The sequence below is a fragment of the Ursus maritimus genome, unplaced genomic scaffold, assembly GCF_017311325.1.
Source record: "Ursus maritimus isolate PB19 unplaced genomic scaffold, ASM1731132v1 scaffold_25, whole genome shotgun sequence".
NCBI lineage: Eukaryota > Metazoa > Chordata > Mammalia > Carnivora > Ursidae > Ursus > Ursus maritimus.
In genome coordinates, this window is record NW_024425008.1 from 13,678,989 (window position 1) to 13,705,721 (window position 26,733).

At 43.9% G+C, this 26,733-nt stretch overlaps 1 long non-coding RNA gene across 1 annotated transcript in view; it reads left to right on the forward strand.

Annotated features, from left to right (window-relative positions):
* The first annotated feature begins 469 nt into the window (after positions 1–469).
* LOC103670451 overlaps positions 470–26,733 on the forward strand; it is a 58,623-nt gene continuing 32,359 nt past the window's right edge. Inside the window, exon 1 of the long non-coding RNA XR_570576.2 lies at positions 470–596. This is a non-coding gene — a long non-coding RNA (uncharacterized LOC103670451). The remainder of the gene's footprint in view (positions 597–26,733) is intronic.

Here is a 26,733-nt window from a genome sequence, read left to right on the forward strand (position 1 = left end):
AATCACTTAATCTCTCTGAACTTCAAATTTCTCACCTGTGAATTTGACATAAAAATAACACCCAACCCAATGGATTGATTGGTGGGAGGATTAAACGAGTCACAACCAGTGAAATGCTTAATACAGTTCTTGACATAAATGCTCAACTAAAGTGAGCTTTTATTAGAGTGTGTCACCATTTTTGAGGAAATTTGTACAAGACCTGTATGTTAATACCTGTGACATACTGTATTTTCCTAGAATGGTCACAACAGTCTTTCTGGACTTCCATGCTTTTCAGACCATGCCACTCTGCCCACTGAGCGTCTGTGTCTTTCCCCTTGAAACTGGGTGGACACTTGTGACTGTCCTGACCAACGGAGCATGGCAGAAATGATGCTGTATGACATCTGGGCTAGGTTAGAAAAAGGATATAGCTTTTGTCTTGCATTACTCCCTCTCTCTTTCTCTCTCTGTCTCTCTCAGGATACTTGCCCTGGAAACCTAACCAGCATGCTGTGAGGAAACTCAAGCCACTTGCAGAAGTCCTATCAGGTGCTCCAGCCAGTTGCCCCAGCAAAGGACACTGCCAACAGCCAGCTTCGACCACCAGCCACGTGAGTAGACAAGCCTTTAGATGATTCTAGCCATCGTCTTTGGAGTTTTCCAGCTGAGGCCCCAGACATGATGGATAGGAGACAGACTGTCCCCTTGTGCCCTGTCCCAATTCATGAATCAACCCCCCAATGAGAGAAAATAAATATTGTTATTTTAAACTATTAAGTTCTGGGGTGGTTTCATAGCAGTAGAGAATGACTGACCTACCAAACTTTCATGCAAGTCCCTTTTTAGCCTTTGTTTCCCAGATTAAAGAGTGCTTGCTTATGAAATCTGTCTTCACACAGGTGAGTACCCTCCCTTGAATTCCTGTGTCGTGTTAGTTCTAGCAGAGCCCTGAGGACAAGGTCGGTGGGAACACCTCTGCGTTTGTGGCAAAAGCATGGCGCAGGGTCCAGGGGTCTTAGAAGGGAGAAAGAAAAGGAATTGAGGAGGGAAAAAGGAGTCAGAAAGAAAAAGAGGGGGCAGATAATGGAGGAGAGGGGCCTATGGCCTAGGAGGCTGGCGGTCTACACCAGGTAGCCTTGGATTGCCAGTCATGTTGCTGACTCACTTCCAGGTAGGCCCTGGATGAGCCTCTCTGCAGGAACGTGATGAGTCATACACACAACCAGACAGGGCGTGGGATGGCGTCTGCCTTTCTGCTTCAAGGCTGGGGATGTCAGCTGGGTATCATTAGATCTAACTGATTGATCTACCACTTCCTGTCAGGCTCTGTGCTGGGCTCTGGGAATGGGAGATGCTCCAAGCCCTGCCCTCAAGGAGTCAGAGTCCATTCGGGAAACAGTTAACAAACAGTTCAGCCACTCAGCATTTTTTTCCAAGGGAGACCTCGGCTGCTAAATATGTGGGTGGAAGTTCTGAAATGTTAAATGTGGGGTGGGAGGTGGATAGGAGGCAGAACCTGACTGCTGCATGGATTTAATTAAAACAAAAATTCTGCTTTTTATTTTGAAAGCACTTGGTTGATGTTTATTAAGCATCTGGGACTGATTGGATGGTTCAATCTAGAGACTTGTGTAAATAAAATGGTAATATTTCCAAATTGAGTATATTTTGGATCTGATGGTTGGACTTTAGTTAAGACACTTTTGAAGGGGCTGAAACCAACTCAAACTGGCCTGAGTAGAAAAGGAGTTTATTGGCAGATATTCAGACACATTCATGGAGACTCGGTTTTTCTCCATCTCTAGACTCTGTCTTCCACCATGCTGGCTTCAGCCTCACACTCCCCAAGATGGTTCTAACTTCTTCAAGCTCTCCCCTCATGGTGGCAAGATGGCTGCACAGTGCCCGCCTCTCATCCTCCCAGAATCCCCCTCTTCTAGCCCAGCACACCTAGCAGAAGTCTCTAGTTCAGGGTCAGGGTCTTCTGTCCAACCCTGAAACTTTTACGGTGGCCAGAGTAGGACTGATTGACTGACTCAGGCCCACAGCATTTGCCTAACTGTGGAGCTGGGGTGGGGGAGATGAAGAGACCCAACCAAACCACATGGATGAAGAGTTAGAGAGCTTTGGATCTCCACACAAAAATCAGGACTTCCAGCAGAAAAAAAGAGAAGGAGTGCTGGGGAATAAAATTAAATGGCCGAACAATGGTCCAGAGACAATGAGACAGTGGGACATCTCGGGAGCAGTAGAAGGAAGCCGAGCACATGAGGGGAGTTAGGCCAACATGGTTCTGGAGTCTGATTCAAATTGGCCTTCACTTGTGTGACAGAGAGGCTTATTGGTCACCTAATACATACACATATATATGTTTCCCTTTCCATTGTAGAGTGTGCCAGTCATGGAGGTGTATCACACCTATCTTAAAGAAAGAACTGCCATTTAGCTGCAAGGACTAGAGTTAGCTTTGGAGCTAAAGCCGTGTGCTTCCAGGGCATCCCCCCAGCCAAAGAGCATGGCCGTTCCTGCCCAGCACAAGAGGTTTCCGATGGGCATTTGCTCTGGATCTCCCTGTCGAGTTGGCTGGGACTTTGTCAGATCTGCTGTGCAGTCTGAGGCTCGATCCCTGAATCACTGTGTAGAAGGTCTTCCGTGGATCGGGAGCATCCACGTGGGACTGTTAGGGAAGCAAAAAAAAAAAAAAAAAAGTATCTTTGGTAGTATCTGTCTGCATTGCCGGCATACTTCCTTATAATTCCTACTCTGGTAAATATAGATCTTCAAAGTGGAAATATTGGAAGTAGTTTTAAGAAGAGCTTGGCTGTTGTCTTAGTTCGTGCTGCTATAACAGAATACTGTAGACCGAGTGTCTGTAAAAACAACAGAAATTTCTCTCACACAGTTCTGGAGCCTGGAAGTCCAAGATAAGGTGCCAGAAGATGGGTCTGGTGAGGGCCCACTACCTAGTTCATAGATCACTGTCTTCAAGTTGTGTCCTCATATGGGAGGGAGGACAAGGGGTCTCTGTGGGATCTCTTTTATTAGGCCACTAATCCCACTGATGGCTCTACCTTCATGACCTAATCACCTCCCAAAGGCCTCACCTCCAAATACCGTCACAGTGGGGATTAGGTTTCAACATATGAATTTTGGGAGAACCTAAACATTTAGTGTATGGCAACTGTCATTAAGTGGTTGCCCTTAACAAAAGCTCAAAACAACCCTGAAAACCCAGCTATGGTTCAGTGTTTTAAATAACATTTCATAAAAATGTGACACATACGTGGAAAGGTGCCCAGAATATAAATGCGTAAGATCAACGAATTACTACAAAGCAAAACACTGCTGTACTCACCATCCAGGTCAGGGAAAAAAAAATGTTTTCACCCTAGATGTCCCCTGCCTTCCCCCCACCATACATCCCTTCTCAAAATGCTTGACAAGTTTCACATTCTGAATTTAGTACAGGAAACAGATTTGTTCAACCCCTTTAGTCAATGGACTGACACAGTGGAAAAGGTACAGAGAAACTTTCTCTTACTGGTTTTGTTTGTTGGCTTTAAACTTAAAGAATAAGTTTTATCTTTAAGATGTCACATCCCAGAACATCTCTCAGGCACTGGACAAGGATGGGGGGATGGGGAGAGGCAGAAGTTAAATTCTGTTCTATCCTTGTTCAGGAGTCTAATCTTGATAAGCAAAGAATGTAATTAAAATGGATTACAGACTATTAAACACAAACAAGAGCAAAATGATTGCAGTGTGTGCAAGCCAGTAATTAAAGCCTTAAAAGAGGAAAAAGTCACCATCACTTAAAATGTTTATTTGTCAAGGTTAGTAACAAATATTGACATGAGAGCTTTTTTCTTTTCTTTTCTTCCTAGCAGCAGGCTCTCAGCAATTAGTGATGCATATTCCAGAATCAATATGGCCTCAGGTCCAAAGCAGTAGGCTCCATACATTTTAAAATTAGTCAGTGTAATAGCAGACTGGCTCCATAAAGCCCAGCCGCTGGGAGCATCATTCAATTACTGCTCATTACAAGACAAAGAGGAGCGTGTCAGGAATCACGTCTCCTTAAATTTGTTTCATCTCAAAGATACGTTCTTAGGATGACCATCAGGGAGAGACTTCTTAATGGCAAAGGATTTCATGTTTTACCTTTGCTGTTGCAAAACTTGACTCCATAAGGTGGAATGTTTCTTAAAATTATAGTTTCAGTGATGAAAAGCCTGGACTCTGGGGCCAGGCTACCCGGATTCAAATCACAGCTGTATCACTTTGTAATTGTATGACTTTGGGCAAGTTATGCCACTTCTCTGTCTCTTAGTTTCCTCGTCTGTAAAATGACAATAATAATCATATCTGCCTTGTAAGGTACATTGAAGAGTAAATGAGATAATATGTGCACAGGTCCCGGCGTGCAGTAGGAGCTCATGCTGTTAGCTGCCGAAGCCCAGTGGCTTTACTCAATGAATTTCATTTGTCTTTCAAGCCGAGCCCCCACCATGGGCCCGTGGAGGAGGGAGGTAGAGGGGGCTGCAGCGCACATAGCCATTCAGGGACCCCGCGCTTGGTAGCTACACCAGGAGGAACATGCAGCTGGAGGAGAAGAGAGTAGAAACCCACTCAGAAGTGACACACGTGATTTCTAACATGTCTCCTTCGGAATCTGCCTACTGAGTGCCAAGGAGCCCCGGGGAATGTTAGGGGTAGAATGCTTAGTGAGTCTCTACTGTACGTATTATCATCATCATCATTATTAAAGTTATAGGTTCCGTATGAGTTTTACTGTGTGAAATTTGGAGAATATATTTGACCTACAACATGACCAAATTCCCAGATAACTCACTCGTTCAACAGCTATTCGTTGAGTACTTATAATGAGCTGGTACTGTTCTAGGTGTGGGAGACAGGGATAAAATTGATCAGATGAGGGGCGCCTGGGTGGCGCAGTCGTTAAGCGTCTGCCTTCGGCTCAGGGCATGATCCTGGCGTTCTAGGATCGAGTCCCACGTCAGGCTCTTCCACTAGGAGCCTGCTTCTTCCTCTCCCACTCCCTCTGCTTGTATTTCCTCTCTCGTTGGCTGTCTCTCTCTCTGTCAAATGAATAAATAAAATCTTTAAAAAAAAATTGATCAGATGAGGACCCTCACCCCATAGAGCTTCTACTACAAAAACAATATAACCAAGTCTGAAACTAGATAAGACCTGATGGCATTAGGTTCTAGCAATGTGTGTCAGGGGCTGGGGGGTGGGGGGCAGTGAGGGAAGTGGTGTTTGTGCTGCCACCTGAATGACAAGATGGAGGCAGCCAGAGGGAAATCTGGAGGAAGAGTTCTCCAGGCAGAGGAACATCAGTAGGTTTCAAGAGTTGTAAACAAGGACATGTAGCTAGAAGACAGAGAGCCAGGGAGGTGACAGGAGAGGAGGTGACAGGAGAGGAGCTGATAGGAGGTACCGGGAGCCGGCTCATGTTTGGCCTTATAGGCCGTGGGAAGTGGGTTTGAATTCTGTTGAAGGGAGGTGGGAAGCTGTGTGAGTCAAAATGGGAGGAGGGTAAGAATGGGAGAAGGTAGACCATTGGAGAGGCTCCTAAGTCGTCCAGGTGAGTGGTAGTGGTGGCTTGGATTAGGTTGAGGACAATAGAGAGAAGCTTGGATTAGGTTGAGGACAATAGAGAGAAGTGGTCAGATTTGGGGCACATTTTGGGGGCAAAGCTCGATGATAATGGAGTTGACTTCTTGAAGGGCCCTCCTTTAGCCCCTCCTGCCTGGATCAGCCACACTGGGGATCCCCTGAAACACTCCATCCTTGGATAGCCATGGAAACAGATGATACCTCTAAACCCTTTTACCTCTCAGACACCTCCCATAGGTACCTGGACAAAAATTTTAACAAGGTCTTTGCAAGTCCCACCTAACAGTGAAAAAACAATTTAGGTCAATGCTTTTTGAATGAATGAAGACATCTAGTGCCAATCTTTCATTCTGCCAGGTTGACAGCCTAAGGCCATCCTGCCAGGAGATCTAACAGTTAGGGTGCAGTCGAATGCCTCTTGAAGGTTTCTATCCTGTCCAACAGAGTATTGATTTTATCAGAGAGGGAGACCAGCAACCCAGGCAGGGCCCTGACCTGGAGGCCAGGAATTGTGGCAATGGTTCCCTCCCACTCTCACCTGCTGTGGGGCTCGGGCAGTGTACCTGGCTTCCCTGGGACAGTTCATGCCCCGGGTATTTTTCAGTGCTAAGCACAGGGCCTATGGAGACACATAAAACACAAGTTCTTGGCCTTAAGTAGTCTACAGGGAGTTAGCGTAAATGACCCTTAACACTCCTTCTAGTTCTGACCCCTGTGATTTTCCCAATATTGTGAAATCTTCCCTATTCAGCTTCCTAAGAGGTAATTAGTGAAGCCTGGAATGCCTGTCTGTTTTTGCAGACCTGGAGGCTGGTTCTTATAATAGCAATGTGCCCATCCAAGCAGTAAAATACCTGTGGGACCCGTGTGTCTGAGTTTGTACCTATGTAAGGTTATAAATAACCTCCCCTCTCTGGGGATGTAATGAGGATTAATGAGTTCAGTATCTCTAAAGTCTTGCCAAGCAGGGGTCAGGAAATCAGGTGTTTCTATGAATCATGAGACACATCATGTTTATCAGGGGTGATCTTTTTGGATCACCAAGGCAAGGGGCAGCAGCTTGGTTCTGCCATGAGTCAACAATGCTGAGACGGTGGTGGCCAAAGCCCAGAATCATTGGATATGCAGGGATGTTTGCTGACCAGAGGCTAGCCTCGGGTGCTGGTCATGCCAAGGCCAGGTCCAGAAGGTAGGCTCAGGCCAAGGGAGAAGTGAGCTGCATTCCAGATTTCTGGAGGGAATTCTGGTGCAGACCAGTAAGGAATGCACACTCGGTGGGAGGAGGAGGGGCAGGGGAGCCAATCAGGCACAAGGTAGGGTCTGAAGTGCCTGAAAATATGAGATTTATACTGCCTATAACATGGGGACAAGAACACAATCATCATAGGGTTCTTATGAAGATGGAAGGAGTGCAGGATGCTATAAATCACAGAATATCCAAGTAGAAAAGATTTATTTAATATGGCTAGAATTTCAGGGGTAAGGCGAGTCCAGCATTGGTTCATTAGCTGAACAATAACATTAAGGGCTCAGGCTCTTTCCACATTTCTGTTCTGACATTTTTGGGGTCCTTTGCCTCTAGACTTAGGTTTGCTCCCTCATGCTCACAAGATAGCTGGCACAGTTCCAGTCATTGCATGTAGACATGGCAATGCTTGATGAAAGAAACACTCTCTCCTATTTGTCACATTTTACTGGGGAGGATGATCTTCCTAGAAGCCCTCAGCAGTCTTCTCCGTGGGCCTCCTTGGCCAAATTGAGGGTCGCATGTTCTAGCTGTAGGAGAGCCTAAGCAATCAGGTTTCTGGCATTTTCAGCCTTTCAATGGCAGATGGCTGTGCATCCAGGAAGGAGGGGATGGTAGGGATGTTGGGAAGACTACAAAGAGGTCTGTCAAAGGACACTGCACTGTGCTTGCCACACACAGAGCTTAATACGTGTTTGTTGCTCTTGCTCTTTATCCTCTTATCCCACCATAACCAACCCACCACATCATATGTTTACCCTCAGTCAGTCTAACATCCATCCCCAACTGACCCCTCTCCCAAGAGCACAGATACGTTACGGCTGCTCAGCTACTGAACACCAGTGGGTACGTGACTCTTTAGACCCAGAGAGGCCATTTTGCTGGGCTATAAATATCCTAGGTATTTGGCTTTCTCTCTCCCTTTGGGTGAATCTAAGAACGAGGCAATAATGCCAGGTAGCTTAACCTCAATAAAAAATATCCAGACCTCCCTGGTCTTCCAGCATCGGAGCCACAGGACATCTAAGTAATGAATATCCCCAGGGCAGGCTCACCATCTGGAGAATTCCCACCTGCCAAGGTGACTATTTTGCTCATTATTGAAACCCTGCAGAGCAGTAATGAACCATTATCCAGGGAGGTCACACCCCCCAATTAACAACATATATGTCAAATCCTGTTAGGGAACTCCAGGGCATCTTTCAGAATCTTTTGTTACAAGGAAATCAGCTCTTTTGGAATATATCCTGAAACAAGCCAGCTTCAGGCTGAGATTTTAAATGTCATGCTGTGTGTACTTTTAAACTATGCCTTTTAAAGTCATAAAGTAATATAATCCCGTTACAGAAAACTTGGGAAATAGGGAAAAGACAAACCTACCAATAATTCCACCACACAAACACAACCACTATTGTCATTTTGGTGCAACTCCTTCACATTTTTCCTTTGCTCAAGGGTTTTACATAGTTATAGTACGCATACTAATTTTTTGTTTGATGTAGCGTTCAATGATTCATTAGTTACATATAACACCCAGTGCTCATCACAACAATACCCATCACCCTGTTACCCCCTCCCCCACCCTCCTCCCCTCTGAAACCCCCAGTCTGTTTCCCAGGGTCCATAGTCTCTCATGGTTCATCTCCCTCTCTGGTTTCTCCCCTTTCAGATTTCCCTCCCTTCCCCTATAGTCCTCCATGCTATTGCTTATGTTCCACATATGAGTGAAACCATATGATAATTGTCTTTCTCTGCTTGACTTACTTCACTTAGCATAATCCCCTCCAGTTCCATCCATGTTGATGCAAATGGTGGGTATTCATCCTTTCTGATGGCTGAATAATATTCCATTGTATATATGTACCACATCTTTATCCATTCATTTGTTGAAGGGCATCTTGGTTCCTTCCACAGTTTGGCTATTGTGGACATTGCTGCTATGAACATTGGGGTTCATGTGCCCCTTCTTTTCACTACATCTGTATCTTTGGGGTCAATACCTAGTAGTGCAATTGCTGAGTTGTAGGGTAGCTCTATTTTTAACATCTTGAGGAAACTCCATACTGTTTTCCAGAGTGGCTGCACCAGCTTGTGTTCCCACCAACAGTGTAAGAGGGTTCCCCTTTTTCCATATCCTCGCCAACATTTGTTGTTTCCTGTTTTGTTAATTTTTGCCATTCTAACTGGGGTAAGGTGGTATCTCATTGGGTTTTGATTTGAATTTCTCTGATGGTTAGTGATGTTGAGCATTTTTTCATATGTCTGTTGGCCATTTGTATGTCTTCTTTGGAGAAGTGTCCATGTCTTCTGCCCATTTTTTGGCTGGGTTATTTGTTTTTGGAGTGTTGAGTTTGAGAAATTATATATCTTGGATATCAGCCTTTTCTCTGTAATGTCATTTGCAAATATCTTCTCCCGTTCCGTGGGTTCCCTCTTAGTTTTGTTGACTGTTTCCTTTGCTGTGCAGAAGATTTTTATCTTGATAAAGTACCAAAAGTTCATTTGTGCTTTGGTTTCATTTGCCTTTGGAGATGTGTCTTGAAAGAAGTTATTGTGGCCAATGTCGAAGAGGTTACTGCCTATGTTCTCCTCTAGGATTTTGATGGATTCCTACCTCACATTGAGGTCTTTCATCCATTTTGAGTTTATCTTTGTGTATGGTGTAAGGGAATGGTCCAGTTTCATTCTTCTATATGTAGCTGTCCAATTTTCCCAGCACCACTTATTGAAGAGACTGTCTTTTTTCCATTGGATATTTTTTCCTGATTTGCCAAAGATTAGTTGACCATAGAATTGAGGGTCCATTTCTGGAGTCTCTGTTCTGTTCCATTGGTCTATGTGTCTGTTTTTGTGCCAATACCATGATGTCTTGGTGATCACAGCTTTGTAATATAGCTTGAAGTCAGGCAATGTGATGCCCTCAGCTTTGTTTTTCTTTTTCATCATTCCCTTGGCGATTTGGGGTCTTTTCTGGTTTCATACAAATTTTAGGATTGTTTGTTCCAACTCTTTGAAAAATGCCAATGGTATTTTAATAGGGATGACATTGAAAGTGTAAATTGTTCTGGGCAGGATAGACATTTTAACAATGTTTATTCTTCTGATTCATGGGCATGGAATGTTTTTCATTGTTTTTGTGTCTTCCTCAATTTCTTTCATAAGTATTCTGTGGTTTCTAGAGTATAGATCATTTACCTCTTTGGTTAGGTTTATTCCTAGGTATCTTACGGTTTTTGTTGCTGTTGTGAATGGAATCAATTCCTTAATTTCTCTTTCTACAGTTACATTGTTAGTATATAAAAAAGCAACTGATTACTGTGCATTGATTTTGTATCCTGCCACATTGCTAAATTGCTATATGAGCTCTAGTTATTTGGGGGTGGAGTCTTTTGTGATTTCCACATAAAGTATCATATCATCTGCGAAGAGGGAGAGTTTGACTTATTCTTTGCCAATTTGGATGCCTTTTATTTCTTTTTGTTGTCTGATTGCTGAGGCTAGGACTTCTACCATTATGTTGAATAATAGTGGTTAAGAGTGGGCATCCCTGCCATGTTCCTGACCTTAAGGGAAAAGCTCTCAGCTTTTCCCCATTGATAATGATATTCGCTGTGGGCTTTTCATAGATGGTTTTTATGATATTGAGGAATGTTCCCTCTATCCCTATACTCTGAAGAGTTTTAATCAGGAATGGATGTTCTATTTTGTTAAATGCTTTTTTGGCATCAACTGAGAGGATCATGTGGTTTTTTTCTTTTATTGATGTGCTCTATCCCATTGTGAATGTTGAATCACCCTTGCATCCCAGGAATAAAACCTACTTGGTGGTGAATAATCTTTTTAATATACTGTTGGATCCTATTGGCTAGGATCTTGTTGAGTATTTCGGCATCCATGTTCATCAGGGATATTGGTCTGTAATTCTCCTTTTTGATGGGGTCTTTGCCTGGTTTTGGGATCAGGGTAATGCTGGCCTCATAGGAGGAGTTTGGAAGTTTTCATTTTGTTTCTGTTTTTTGGAACAGCTTTAATAGAATAGGTATTATTTCTTCTTTAAATATTTGGTAGAATTCCCCCGGGAAGTCTTCTGGCCCTGGACTTTTGTTTTTTTGGGAGGTCTTTGATTACTGCTGTTGGTCTATTCAGATTGTCTATTTCTTCCTGTTTCAGTCTTGGTAGTTTGTAAGTTTCCAGGAAACATCCATTTCTTACCAGGTTGCTTAATTTGTTGGCGTATAGTTGCTGGTAATAATTTCTAATAGTTGTTTCTATTTCCTTGGTGTTAGTTGTGATCACTCCCCTTTCATTCATGATTTTATTAATTTGGGTATTTTATTTTTAAAATTTTTAAAATTTATTTGAGAGAGAGAGCATGTGCATGAGCGCATTGGTAGAGGGGCAGTGGGAGATGGAGAGGATCTCCAGCAGACTCCCTGCTGGGTGCAGGGCCCCACATGGGCTTGATCTCATGACTGTGAGATCATGACCTGAGCCAAAAGCAAGAGTCAGATGCTTAACCGACTGAGACACCCAGGCACCCCATATGCATGCTATTTTTATTCTACATTTTAAACTTAAATTTAAGAAGTATTTACTGTGTATGTATTATGGCACCAGACTGAGTGATAGATGGTAGGGGTTCAATGGAGTACAAGACAGGCAGTGACAGACAGTGAAGACTACAGTATGGTAAGTGAATAGTATATGGCAGGGATTTGGGAGGAATAGGGAGGCATGGTCTCTGGACCAGGAAAGGTTTTTCTGGCATAGGAAAGATCCAAGTTGAGCAAGTGCATGGTGTTTGAAGAACACGATATGAGAGTAATTCAGCATGTGCGGGAGCTCAGACTCTCGAGGGACTGAATTGTGCCCCCTGACCCAAATTCACACGTGGAAGTCCTAACCCCCTATGTTACTATTATCTGAAGTTGGGCCTTTAAGGCGCTAACTAAGGTTAACTGTGGTCATAAAAGCAGGGTTCTACTCTAGTAAGTCTGGAAGTCAGGAAAAAAGGAAGAAATTTATCATAAGGAATTGGCTTAAGTGATTATGGAGACCATTAAGTCCAAAATCTGCAACACTGATGTTCCAGTTTGAATTCAAATCTTGGAGGCTGCTATAGAAACAGGAAGAGCCAGTGTCCCAGTTCTGAGGTCATCAGGCAGGAAATTATCTCTTACTCTGGGGAGAGTCAGCCTCTTGTTTTAGCCAAGGCTTCAACCGATTGGATAAGGCCAACCCATGGTATAGGGGGCAATCTTTTTCATTCAGTCTACTGACCTAAATGTTAATCTGATCCAAAAAACACCCTCACAGAATCACCCAGAATACTGTTTGACTAACTACATGGGTGCTCCCTGGCCCATAAGATTAACCATCACAGACTCCATGATGAGGAAGTGTAAGAGGAGAGGCAGGGGAGTTCAGCAGTGGCCAGAGATCATTATGAGTTTCCCTGTTAGCCAAAATAAGGAGTTTGTCCTTGATTCTGAGGTCAAAGGTAATTATTGAATAGTTTTAATCAAGGAACATCGTGTACAGTGTATTCATTTTAAGAACCAGCGTTGAAGCTACAGGGTGGGAAACACATTCAGGACTGCCGTCTATGGTTGGACAGGTTGGGTAGTACACAACTCTAGTAGAGGTATCATTTCCATCCTGTTCTGCAGGAATAGTCCCTTTTGGAGTTGTGCAGTGTACAACTGAACACATAAGGGGCAGTACTAGAGGCAAGGAAACCAGTTAGGAGGCCATGGCAATACTGTGGGTCCAAAGTTTTCAAACATTGCACATAGTCATGATTTGATGGCTTTCTCCTTAGCGATAAACCATGATTTACTTAACCATTTTCCTGATGTTGTTTATAAGTGTAGTGTTACCATGGTGGCGTTGGATGTAAACAGATTTACCCTGTATTCAAATGCCCTCTGTGACCATATAATTTATCATCCAGCTGGGACACTTTTGAGAGCAAAGGGGTTTTAAGTGAGTACAGTGGGAGAACAGGCATCTACAGCTGTCCTAGGCATACCAGAATGAATGACCACCCTCCCCCTCCCTCTGGACTTCAAGGCTTCTCTCTAGGGAGTTTCATTCCTGGGAGAATCAGTAGTCAGCTGCGCACAGTGTACTTACCTAGTGTCAAAAAACTTCATTCTCTTTCTGCAGATTGAAACCCTATAATTTTTGTGCTTCAGCGAAGTAGATTGTACTGTCTACGTTTAGTTATATTCCTTTCACATCTTTAGGAGCAAGAGAGAGCTGAGAACATTTCATTCTCCTCCCACTAAGTTGCTATGATTTCACTAGGGTTTTTTTTAATTTTTGTTTTTGTTTTTATCTTGAGGTGAACATAGTCCCTCCTGAGGTTTTGAAGGCAAGAGTTCCAGGCATAAGAGAGCAAAGAGAAAAGAAAAATGACTGTTTCTCTCCTGTGTTTGGAGGAAAATAGGAAGGAGTAAATTGCCAAATTATCAAAATTCTCAGTGGTCTTCCTTTTAACCTTAGTAGACTTGCCCTCTTCCTATACCTTTGCTTCTGACTCCAGTGGAGTTGTCCAGAAAAAAATTCAGGGGGCTTCAGTTGTATGGCCATTCTTGAATCAATTAGAGGAGCCATGGTTTCTTCAATGGACCACTACAAGGACCTCCCACTTGGAGAAGAGGGATGCTACCCCTAAAAGGATAGTGGTAGAGACTGCAAGAGCCCATCAACATCCGTGCCTAAACTTCTTTCTGGACAGCTACACTGCATTTCCCATCCACCCTTGAAGTTAGGGTGACCACATAACCAAATTCTGGGAAAAGGTATGTAAACTGAAATGAGGACCACCGCTTTCAGGCATTACACATATAAACCTCCCCTAAGCAATCCTTGCTCCCCCTCCCCATTTACTTGCTGAATGGACAGGACTCTGAGACCCCAGAGCTGGATGGAGCCGCAGGATGGAAGGAACCTGGTTTCCTGGATGACAGTGTGAAGTAGAACGCCCCCTACCTGCTCCATACTGGAACTATATGTTAATAAGAAGTAACTTACTACATTGAGTAACTGACATAGGGGGAGCTCTTTGTTCTGGAGAGGCCTGCCTAAGATGGATAGACACACAAGTACCTCCACTGTTACTCAGCCAGCGAGATCTGAGAACAGTGATAGCAAGGAAGTTCACACGAATGAATATTTACTGGGGATATCCCCATGCACCCATTTCACTACCTATCAGGAAAGAGTGATTTAGTACAGAAGTCTCCAACCACAGTTGCCTGTGGTCACATCTGCTTCCTTAACGGAGATTTTCCTCCAGACTAGAAGGGCTTTTATTCAGCAAATTTCTTGGTGAGGCTTGGTGGTGAAGACATTTCTTAGCATGCAACTTCAAAAGGCATGGCATAGGGGCGCCTGAGTGGCACAGTCGTTAAGCGTCTGCCTTCAGCTCAGGGCGTGATCCTGGCGTTATGGGATCGAGCCCCACATCAGGCTCCTCCACTATGAGCCTGCTTCTTCCTCTCCCACTCCCCCTGCTTGTGTTCCCTCTCTCGCTGGCTGTCTCTGTCAAATAAATAAATAAAATCTTTAAAAAAAAAAAAAGGCATGGCATAAAGAGAACTAAAATTCCTCTTCATACTTAAAAAACAACAACAACAACAACAAATTGGAGGCTTGGGGAGAGCACTGAAGAAGAATGGGTTAGGAGGGCTATAGCACTAATTGAGACAGCAGGGCCAGGCAGCGAAAGGACAGGGGTTCCTGGCAGCGGGGGCCAAAGGCCTTTTAGGAAAGAATTCTGATGGACCATGTTTCAGGTATCTTCTGTGTCTGCTACAGCAGAAGCCCCTGGGAGGCTCCCCAAGTGGTCAGTACAGCAGGTGCTCACTCAGCTTTGAGCCTGTGTGTCACTGGGAAGGGACAGAGGTTGGCTCCAGCCAGAAAAACAGAGGCGCACCATAAGATACAGTGTTGGAGAGAAGTAATGAAGATCCAGACCTGACTGGGGAGTGGATGTGAGACAGACCCCTTCCCCTCAGTATACCAGAGAAAGAGTAACTCTTGGGATGGGTGGGGACCTTGAGGTTCCATCAAGAAGGTAAAATAGGTTATGTAAAGAAGGATCAAGCTACTTACCAACTAGGTAGGAAGTCCCTTCTCCCTACAAAACCATTCCAAATAGAAGGGTTTACCAGCATACCAGCTGGGCTTATATGTGGGGAGGGCCACTGAAAGGCACAGTGGTTAGTGGAATGGACCCCATCAGGCAAAGGTCACTGTTGGCCAGGGGTCAGGAAGCTCCATTAGGCTGGAAACCCAGTGCATGTGCATTGCATGCACGAATGTTTCTTAGCCAGTGTGGGCTGTCCTTGAGAGCAATTAATGGCCTTCTGGGTAGGAGGGAGGAAGGATTGGGGTTCAGGTTGTCTGCTGGTCTTGTCACGAGGAGGTGGAAGGCATCATCTTGATTGAAATTCAGTCAGGCCTTTTCCTTCTTGGCCCTCCACACAAGCGGGGCGTGAACTGGGCCAGGGTGTTAATGCAGTCAGGGCACAAGCTGGTCCAAGCCACCCACCTCCTCTCTGACTCACCGGCTGCAGTGCCCTCCAGATGACCCCTGAGTGCTCTCCCCGAGTGTCCGCAGCTCACCCTTGGCACTTTGCCTGCTTGAGAGGAAAATTCCTACCATAATCAGTTGAAGAAGATCACAACTCCTAAAGAAAAAGAGCCACTGACTTCAGTACTTTTCCTGCCCCATGTGGGACATCCCAGGTGCCCATAACTTCCTGAAGGAGCTGTCTGCTCAGTGACTGTCCACAGAGCCCCAGCACAGAAGCCAGCACTTAGCGTGTGTTCCACAAACTCCATCTGCTCCTCTCCTTCCCACCATTGCTGTTGCCATCCCTACCACCATTATTATTGCTATACCCAACTCTTCCCAGGACCAGGCCTACCGTGAATGTTGCGGTTAATTCCATTCCCTCTTGCCAGGATGTCAGTATATCTTAGCCCTGAAGAAAGCCAGATGCCCTGAGAATGGTCATAATGCCCAAGTGAAGCCTAATACAATAACAGGTCTCAGACTATTTGGGAAACAGCCAGCCTACACTGTCATAGTTAAATAAAGATAGCTAGAGGGCTCTGCGTAAACACAGAGCCGCAGTGGCAATCAAGTATCCATTTTGTTTGCTAGAATCTCCTCACTTGTTGTTCCATTAACTACTTCTTCATTTGTTTGGAATGAGCGTTCTCCCAGAGGGAGGCAACACAGCCATCTGCCCGGGGCGCAGAGCAACAAAGAGCCCCTGCTGCTTTAAAACGTGGTGTGATGGGGCAGGAGCTTTCGCTTTGCTCGCTGCTCTTGGGTCGACCTTGGTAGAGTCTCTGGCCCAGGGTTGTGCCCCCAGGACTGCATTTTCAGAGAATCCAAGTTACTTAAAGTCTCTGAGCCTCACTTTTCTAACCTGTACATGGGGTTAGCAATTCATACCTGGTGAGACTGTCCTAAGGAAAAATTGAGATCACGTATGCCAAGCGCTTGCCCAGTGCTTGGGACTACCTGTGCTAGACTAATGCCGAGCTAAGGTAGAAATCACAATGGTGGTAGTGATAGTTAATCCAGAGTGTATTAAACTCAAGTGGGACTGATTCCACCTAACTCATAGCATGCTGACCAGTTGACAAACTGGAGTGCTGAAGATAGGAAGTATATCTGCCAGGTAGTGTAGAAAATTCAAGTCCTGGAGCATCTGTACCACTGCAGGGATCCTGTGAATCTGTACAGAAGCTCAGCGGGTGTGCAATCTATGCACAGAGGATCAGCGGATCTTTAAGGGGAATGATGAAAAGCCACTCTATAGCCCAAAGCTACCAACTCCATTGCAAGGATATCAGGATACGGGTGCTGACCAGCCCGTGGTGGACAGACCGGCTAAGGCCCTTTCTTCGCAGCTTAGTTCCAGACCTTATGGAAACATTGTCCTTCCATGAGGCCATTCTTCCTGCAGCCTGCCCAGGTGCCATCTGCCTGTTGAATGTCATCCTGTCCGATGGCATGTGGGTCCTGAGAACTCTCCCAGGCTGCCCCACTTGGACTGAGTTTCTCCAGGCCTCCGGACACTACATTTATAGACTCTGCCTTGAGGTGGGGCGTCTTCTGCGAGTGGCCGTTACCTCGTTTAATATTGGCTTTTAGAACATTCATTCTTAGAGATTAAATTATGTTTTCCCCTGTGAACCCAAATTCTGTGGGCTTGACTCTAGAGCTCTGCATACTGAATATAGGATCCCATGCAGCTATTGTCATTCTTTCGATGTGGAGGTGGTTCTTTGCCTCAGGAAGGTGAAGGGAAGGGCTGGGTATTATGGGATTGGGACTTTGACCTTCCTCACCTTTTATGCCGTGCACTCTCCATTTTAAGTACTTCGGGGTTTTGTTGGGCATCTTTGTCTCTAAAATCTCTATCTCTAATCTCAACTTCCAGTGGGGTGCTGGAGCTGGCTTGGATGTACTCACAAGGATTGATTATTCAATATTTAGGATATTTGCAAACTGGCTTTTAAGCTGTAGGTAACCTGAAATCAGCCATGGTAGCTGAATTTACACCACTGAAACTCGCAAATGCTACATATTTTGGATTTTTTTTTTTTTTCCTTCAGAGAGCAGGTTTACCAGAAGACCGCTATATGACCTCCCTCCTAAACTCCGGGATAGCCAACTACCTAGTGGATATCTGTCTCTACACAGTTGACCCTTAAACACCTCAAACTCAAGGACTCCACACTGAACTCAATCCCCCCCCCCCCCCCCCCCCCCCCAGCCTCATATTTTGTCTGGTCAATGGCACCAACAGAGATCCAGGGTCAGGGAATTTAGAATACAATGGGATGGGTCATGAATTTAGGCAGAGGGGTGAATTCAGGAACAAAAGAACTCCCCCTTCTCTGTAACCAGAGGCAAGAAGGACAGCAAGGCTGGGTCCATATGTAAATGAGTGTGAGTACAGATGTAAGTGTTCTGATGCTTGAGGGCAGAACTTCCCTTTCTATTGATAAAGTAAAGGTAGAGATAATTTCATCTCTGAGGGAAAGGGCAGGGAGCATGTGAAAAGGATTAATTCACTCATGCAATAGATATCTAGCTAAATCTGTATATGAGTATTTTCTCTTTTTTCCTTAGGATTCCAGTTGCTATTTTAGTTCAACCTAGTTGTGCTAAGAGAAGACAGGGAGAGGTTTAAGAATCTGTTTAGTGTGGTTTACACATGTACCTGAGATGGGACACAGTGCACCCCTGGAATGGGGGACAGGGGCAGAAGTTACAGAAACAGAGGATGTGGAGGGTGGGGGAGATCTCAGGGGGTGCCTCTAGACCGAGGGTTATGGCCATTCTTTCAACACTCTGCTTGCTTTCTCTGAAGATAGCCCTGTCTCCTCTTGGCCATCTCGGCTCCTTAGTGCTATTTCCCCCATGTCCTTTCATAGTTCCTGTTCCCCCACCATCATCATCACCAATCTTTACACTTTGCCATTTTCCATGGTAAACATCACACTTCCCTGGCATCCTCAACTTCCTTGTCTTGTGCCTTGGTTACAACAGACTTTTTCCAAGGACGCTCCTTCCCCTATAGCCATCTATAATACAGGAGTCATTTCTTACACAACTCATATCTTGGACGTGGGTTCCATGCTGCATTGTTGCTTCTGCTCTTGTGAAAGCTTCTGCCTCCCTCCCCTGAAACTCACACCTCCCCCACCCACTTCTACATACTTCCTGGCTGCCCCCCCAATTCTTCAGTCTCTTGGCACCTGGATCTTACTCTTCTTTCTACCAGACACCATCATCCTGATTGTCATTAACCATCTAATACCCTGACCTCAATCTTAATAACCTCTACCTCCCTCTACTTAAGCCGCTCTCCTCTTTCTCTCCTCCAGAACTTGTCATTTCTTGAACTGCTTCCAAAGTCTAAAACTCTAGAATTCCTCACTCTGAACACAGTCTCTTGTCCTTCCCCTTCTTGGAACCCCCTCTAAGTATGTGTGCTTTTTGACCTCCAAGAGATCCCTGGTAGCCTAATTACTCTATTTTCTCACACCATCCCTAGCCATGCATCCTTCTCCCTCTAGCCTAGAACACTAAGCCTGTACACCATTTATCCCCACAGGCATACACCAATAAAATAGGCATGATACATGCCCATTGTACAGTCTGTTAGGAAGTCTTAATGCTGCATGGACCTTCAATTCTACTTCCTGCTAGGGTTCTATAGAATTCAAATCTATTCCTTGCTGTCAGACTTCACATCTGGATCAGTGCTGCCATCTGGCCTCTGCCAAAGCTGTACTGACACAGATGGGCACCCCCACGTGATACCACACCAGCCAAGTGGAATGTTAGGACCATTCAACAGTCTGTTAGTTGTTCTTCTATCTCACTGGCTATGCCATACCTTCCCCATTCCCTTCAAATCACCTGTCCCTCCATATTCTCTCCTCCTCTACTGTCATCCCCCTAGATCTATTTTCCAAGTTTTTCTGGGCATTTGACTGTGCAGCTAGAGACCACATTTCCTAGCCTCCTTGCAGATAAGCGTGACCATCTGACTAAGTTCTTTGTAATAGGTGTTGAGCAAAAGCAATGTGTGTAAGTTGTTTTCTTAAAGATCTCGCCCTAGACTTGCTTATCCATTTTCTTCCCATGGGCGGGGAAGAGCCTTGGGAGCCACATGTTGAGAATGGCTGTGTTACCTTGCTGGCCTAGGTCTCTGGGAGATTTTGTGATGCAGAGATGGCCTACTCTTCCTGGACTATGACATGAGAGAAAAATAAAATGCTGTCTTATTTGAGCTGTTAAATTCTGGGGTCTCTTTGTTAAAGTGGCTTAGCCTTATTACCTACTCACCTACTCATTTATCTGTACCCTTGATTGCCTCCACACCAGTGTCAGAGTTTGGGATGCACCTCTATTTGCCACGGTTAGATGCCACCTCTATTTCCCACCACTTCTCCAGTGTGCTTCACCATTCACCCCATGACTTTGCTTCAGCAAATCTTTCCTCTCTCTTCTAAATCTCTACGTGTTCTCTTTCCATTAGCTATGTTCCCTCAACCTGCACATTCTGTCCATCACATTGCTCACACCTCACAGAAAACCTTCTGTGACCTTCCTATCTCTTCTATCCACAGCCTTCTCTCTCTCCCCATTGTTTCTTGACAAAGATTCTTACAAAGACAAAGAAGTAGTTGATGCTTGTTGTCTTTACTTGCTTACTTCTCATTTCCTCCACCGGCCCCTGAAATCTGGCTTTCATTGTCATCATTCTGCTGGAACTGCTTTTGCTAGAGTTACCCATTGCCTCCATAGTTTTAAACCCAAAGAGGGATTTTCCAAATCCAGTTCCTGCTTGTTCTCTCAGCTCTAGCTAGCACTTAGGACCACACATCATTGGAATGGCCCACCTCTCCAGCTTATGTTCTGGCTCCTTCCTTGACTCCAATACCCACTTTTTAAAACATGGGTATTGCTCTCAAGAATTCTGTTCTTGTCCTTCTCCCTCTACATGCTTGACTTGGACAAGCCAGTGGTCACCTTTTAATCTTGACTACCAGGATGACATACCAAATTATACTTTTCACTCTAATTTCATCCTGACCTCTGACTTACGTATCCAACCACTGACTTGACATCTTGGACATCCTGTGGACGTATCCCACTCAATCTGTCCAAAACTGAACCTATTTCTCCTTTATGAAGCTGCCTCTTCTTCCTCTACTTCTTCTCTCTGTTGGCTAGTGGCACCACCACTTTCCCAGTCACCCACCCTGGACATAAAAGTTACCACCCTCACCCTCCACAACTACTCAAAAATTAATTCTTGCTCCCTTGGCTTCACAGATATTTCCCAAATCTACCCAGTCCTTTCCACTCTAGCTCAGGCCTCTATTATCCAACAGTTAGCAATTGCAGCAATATCCTACTGACCTTCCTGCCTTTAGGTTTGCTTGCCTTGCTTCCCTTTCCATGTTGCTGCCAAAATTGTCCTTCTAGAGTACAAATTTTTACCTCCCACCATGGCATGTGAGGTCCTCCCTGTGCTCCTTCGTGAGGCTTTATCTCTTCTATCTCCACTGCACCCTCTCTACTGTGGAAACTGAACTCTCTGTGCTCTTCTCTGTTTATAGTGCCAGTTCTCCTATATTCATTGGGTTATTATTACTCCTCGTCCAGACTCTACATCACTCCTTCCAGCACTAGTTGGCCAAGTTCCCCTCCTCCCTACTTAGTGCTCCTAAAACTCCCTGTGTGTGCCTCTATTGAGCACTTCCCATAATATTGTGAAATACATATTTTATTGATCTGCAGTGGACATTTGTATTTCCTTTTGGCCACCTAGCATATGAACCCTCTTCTGACACTTGGTGCATCCCCCATTTCTTATAAGCCCTAATTCCTACTACAGAATCAGAAAATGCCAGATTCACATTCACCCAATCTTACTTTCACTAAAGCGTGGGCTCCTGACTTGTCTCCTCCAGTATACACCCTTCTCAAGGCTTGACCCAAAAATTTATAGCACAGAGAGGTGGGGACCGCATGCTGACAAGGATGGCTACAGCAGTGGCAACTGTTCCAATGGCGACAATTGAGGTCCTGTGTTGGTACCAGCAGTGCAGACTGAGGCATGCTTCCAAGCTTTGGTCCTATGCTCTGCCCCAGTCTGTAAGCCTCTCAATATTCTTTTAATCAATTCCTTTTCTGCTTAACTTAGCCAGAACTGAGTTCTGTTTGCCACAAAGAGCCCTGACTATGTTTTTCTCTGTTGAGACTGTGAGCTCCTCAACAGCAGGAGTATCTTCATTCCCTTTGTATCCACAGTCCCAGCATGCAGTGAGCATTCAGTAATTGTTGCATTTGTGCATAGACTGCCAACAATGTCTAGGCCCAACTCCGGGAGACATTATACACTTGAACGCTTTCATCTTTTTGCTTCCAATGAGGCAGCAGTCAGGACAGATAATAATTATCTATCTCTTGCATGCACAGATTCTCCCCTGCTCAAGAAAATGTCTATGTCTATTACCTCCATTCTCCCACCCCTGCTTCCTCTGTGGGGGTGAAGCCTTTTTTTCTGCATGACCCAAACTCATTGGAAGGTAAGAGGTGATCTCTTGATTTGGCTGTACCATCTCCCCCTTTCTCATTTTACCTCGGATAGGAAGCTTGAGATGTTCTTCCTTGTGGGCCCTGGCTAATGTATCCCATGCAATATTTATGCTCTGCACGTACCTGAACTTCCCAAGCTGCGCCCTGTTTATGCATTCATGAGCAAGTGCTCAAGATAATGTCATTTCATCAAATGGAGCTGAACCATGGCTCCACTTTATGAGGGATTACAGGCTGTTTTTTCTTTATTTGTAAATGTGCCAGCCTTAAAAATGCCATGTTTTGTCAGAGACAGCTGATTAAACACCTCTGAGTATCTGTCAGTGCAAACCGTGAGATCATTAATTTATGCTGTAAAAAGAATAGCTGGGAAAGTGTGACTTGGACTGGTGTTGTTCCCCTCCTCATTTGAAACAAATAACATTTACATCTTTGGAGAGAACGTTGTGAAAAATCACCCTAATGGATCAGTGTTTTCCAGAATGACATCAGTGGTGTCACTTTGGTGCTCATCTATTTAAAGCCTCAAAGTGGATATTTTAGTCTTAAACAGCAGGTGTCCTGATGTGGAAAAGCTTCTAAATTTGCTTGGGTTCGGGAAGCTTTTGGTCTTTTTCCTGTCTGTCTCCCTTTCCTCCTCTCATCTCCCTCATTTTCTTACCACCCTCCATGGTCTTACCATTACTATGTCATTTTGAAATAATTTCTGCAACTTGTTAATGTCTTGGTCTGGATTTGGAGATCAAGGGGTTGCATCTCCTGGTGGAGTTTGCCTAGTGGGTTTGTTTTGAATTCTGGACCTTAACGAAGTGTCAAATAATGACTTTTCAAACCAATAAAGAATTAGGAGGAGAAAACTTTCCTTCAGAAGGTGCAGAGGTTGCATTTACTAAGTTGAACAAAGGTTTTTTGAAATAAAATGTGTTTACACCATTTTAATAATGAAAATACCTCATGAATCCTCCTCTTTCAGTATAGAATTCTGGTTTTCATACAGCATTTGTCCTGACAGCCTTTTAAATCTGCTACCATTTCCCAAAATGCTTTCCAATGGATTCCACATTATATTCTACTCTGCATAAATAAGAACAGGGACCTGTCAATTGCACCATTAAAACTATACAACAGCTATTTCATTTGATCCTCACAATAACTCTATAAATAAACAGGACCCTGTTTTGTAGGTGAGGAGACAGTCTCAGACATTTCTAGAAGAATTGGCCTAAGATTTCATAGAAACTGTAATTTGGTTTAATATACCATCACATTTCATGTTGTACTCAGAGCTAAAGACACAAAAATGAATTAAGTGCAACTTCTGCCTTCAAGTTCAAAGTCTAATGATTAGAATTTAACCCATATATATATATTTTTTTGGTAGATGTCCTTTATCAGATTAAGGAAGTTAATCTTCCCTTCCTTGATTGCTGAGATTTTTTTTTAAAGATTAATAAGCATTTATTAAGAAAAAGTGTGTGCAATTCACCAGATCTTTTGATTCCAAGTTTTGTCTCCCTTTGCTGTCTCAAAGCTAAGGTTGGGGCCAGCCTTGGGCAAAATCATCATGTCTGAGGAATTTGCTTTCACTAAGCAACTGCCTCTCTTCTTTACTCTCCTTTCTCCTCAAACATCTAACATCCTCATGCTTTCCGAGGCTCTCTTTTAATCAGAGCCCACCCTCATCCCCTTAGCCAGGCACTCCTATGCAGGTTACAACCTACAGAGTGATACAGAGCAGACTGCACAGTCAGAAATGTGTTTGCATTGCCAACTGGGTGGATGGGCATGGCCATATAGGGAAAACACCATGGCCACTGTCCGTGGTTCTGAACAATCAACGCTTGCGATGACTTTGTCTTCTGTCTCTGAGTCCCCAGTGACTCTTGTCAGATGCCTTCACTGCTCGTAGGTTTTCTTTGTTGGGTTTTTTTTTTTTTTATCTTGATGAGGAGTTTGCCCTTTTTATACTGTCACAACACAAATAGAACCTATGAGTTACATGTCATAATTTATTAAGAAGGGTGTTTTCTGACAGCCTGGGTTTGAATCCCCCCACTCACCATTTGCTAGTGGGATGTTGGTGGGGCCTACATGGCCTCTCTAGACTTCAGTTTCTCCATCTTTAGAGTGAGGATAAGAGTAATAAATAGCTTGTAGGATTGCTTTGAGGATTAAATGAGATAATATATGCAAAGTGCTCTCAGAGTGTGTTGTTTATAGGAAAAACTCAACAAAGACTTTCCAGAAGTAGGAAAATTAATAGTTCTGAATGTAAAAATTAATGTAGTTTTAGAAGTCATCAGGTTTTTAATAGGACATTTCCTTATTAACAGCAAATAGAGGAAATACATGTTTCTGCTCTCCTTGTAACAGGGTTGGGTCAGGAAAACAGAAACTATACTAGTTATTTTAACAGAGAATATTGTGAATTTATTAAGCAGAGGGCAAAGGAAGGATAAAGCTAAAAGGGAGCATTCAGGTAACTTAGAGAGGATAGTAATGGCAGGAAGAAGCTTCTAACCCCTAGGGCTGGAGCAACAAAGGGGAGCGGTTGCGGTCTTCAGAGCCTCGAAGGTTGGAAGAGGGACACCTCTCTGCCCTATGATGCTATTAATACATAATAAGAAATTAATGACTGGCAGTGGCTTGGTAAGCCATCAGTCCAGTTGACCAAGAAAGAAGGGCCTCATATGTGGCTCGATATACTATGAAATGTATCTCGGAGTACCCTATTTTACATTAGAAAACTTAAAGATTATTCAATATGAGGAAAAAGGCAAAGAAAATTGCATGTTCTTTATTTTTTTAAGATTTTATTATTGAGACAGGGATAGAGCATGACAGGGGAAGGGGTGGAGGGAGAGGGAGAAGCAGACTCCCTGCTGAGCAGGGAGCCCCACATGGGACTCTATCCCAGGACACCAAGAACACAAGCTGAGCAGAAGGCAGATGCCTAACTGACTGAGCCACCCAGGCGCCCCTGTTGCATGTCCTTTAATGTCATATTGGGCATTGTCTAGCAGCTACTCCCAAGGATTATCTAACTCTAGGAAAATGTATCTTTGTTTCATTTACTATTTGCCATTAATTAGAGTCTGTAATGTCCGAAGTTCTATCTTAGCTTGAGAAAGATTGATAAGCTGCAAATATTTTGTTCAGTAGAGAGGCAAATTATTTCTGTATTTCTTATCCCAGTAGAAAAGATACCCCCAAAGATTAGATATGTTTCTCCATAGAATATTCAGTGCTTTTATATCTAACATAGCAGTTTTATGTCAGTATAATTTTCCTGACAGACTAAATATGTGTTTCCAAATATCTTGAATAAATATCTGTTTTGAATGCTCTGCAAGCTTCACCATCCTGCAGATTCCCTCCTTAATGAGTGTATTAGTCAGAGTTCTCCAGAGAGACAGAACCAATAAGATACATATATAGAGAGAATAAAATTTGTTATAAGGAATTGCTCATGTGACTATGGAGACTGAGAAGTCCTACAGTCTGTCATCTGCAAGCTGGAGACTCAAGCAAGCTGATGGTGCGTTTGAAGGCCTGAGAGCCAGGAATGCTGAGGGCAGGAGAAGATCCATGTGTCAGCTCAGATAGGCAGAGAAAGAGCAAATCTCTTCCTCTACCTTTTTGTTCTATTCAGACCCTCAACAGATTGAAGGAGGCCCACCCACATTGGGGAGGCCAATCTGCTTTACTCGGTCTACTGATTCAAATGGTAATCTCTCCTAGACACTTCTCACAGATGCAGCCCAAAATAATGTTTATCCAGATATCTGGGTGTTCCATGATCCAGTTGAATTGATGCATAAAATTAACTATCACAATGGGTTAAATAAATCATGTACATATGTTCACTGTATCTTTGTACACGAATCATTGCTTTTAAAAATTACATTTGGTAAGAACTGAAATGAGAGAGGACAAGGTATTTGGCCAAACTTGCACAGTTAGAAAACGGTGGAGTCAGGATTCCCATTCAAGTCTGGCTGACTCCAGAGTCCACATTGTGATCTCTTGGTGCCTTTATTCCAAATGAAATCTGTTTAGTAGAGAAATTGTACAAGGAATTGCTGCCAAGCTCTTGCCTGAAGTTTGATAAAATTGGGAGTCAGCTGGAGTGATAAGCAGTCCACGAGACTCGAGACTCGGTAGATCTGCAGACTGAGATAGGTCAGAAAAGGTCAAATGTTGATACAGAGCAGGGAAGATCATGAAAATGGTAATGAGAGTTTGAGAAGGATAGCAGCAGTATTGACACAGGCATGAATTTTAAGACAAACACCCGGCTGCAGTTGTTTGAGGCCTGGACTGACAGCCAGCAACTCGTGCTAAGTCCAGGCAGACAGCCCACCTTCCTCAGCCCCCACTCAGAGGCTCCCAGCCCGGTGACACAAGCAGGAATGCAGGGCAGCTCAACTAGGCTCTCTTTGATAAGTTCTTAAGGCACTCCATGCAGAGTCAAGAGGATACTATTTGAGAATTTAAAAAATAAATAAATAAACCCAGCAAAAGCCATACAGTAATCTAAAACAAACTTATACATTTTATTAAAATATTTAGTACCCAGAATTTAGCTTTCAGTCAACTTTAGAAACATATGAAGACCTCCCGGGTGCAAAACAAAAAATTATTATTCTTAAATTAAAATTTTAAAATATTAAAATTATTATTTTTTTTTGCAAGACAAAAAATAAAAAGA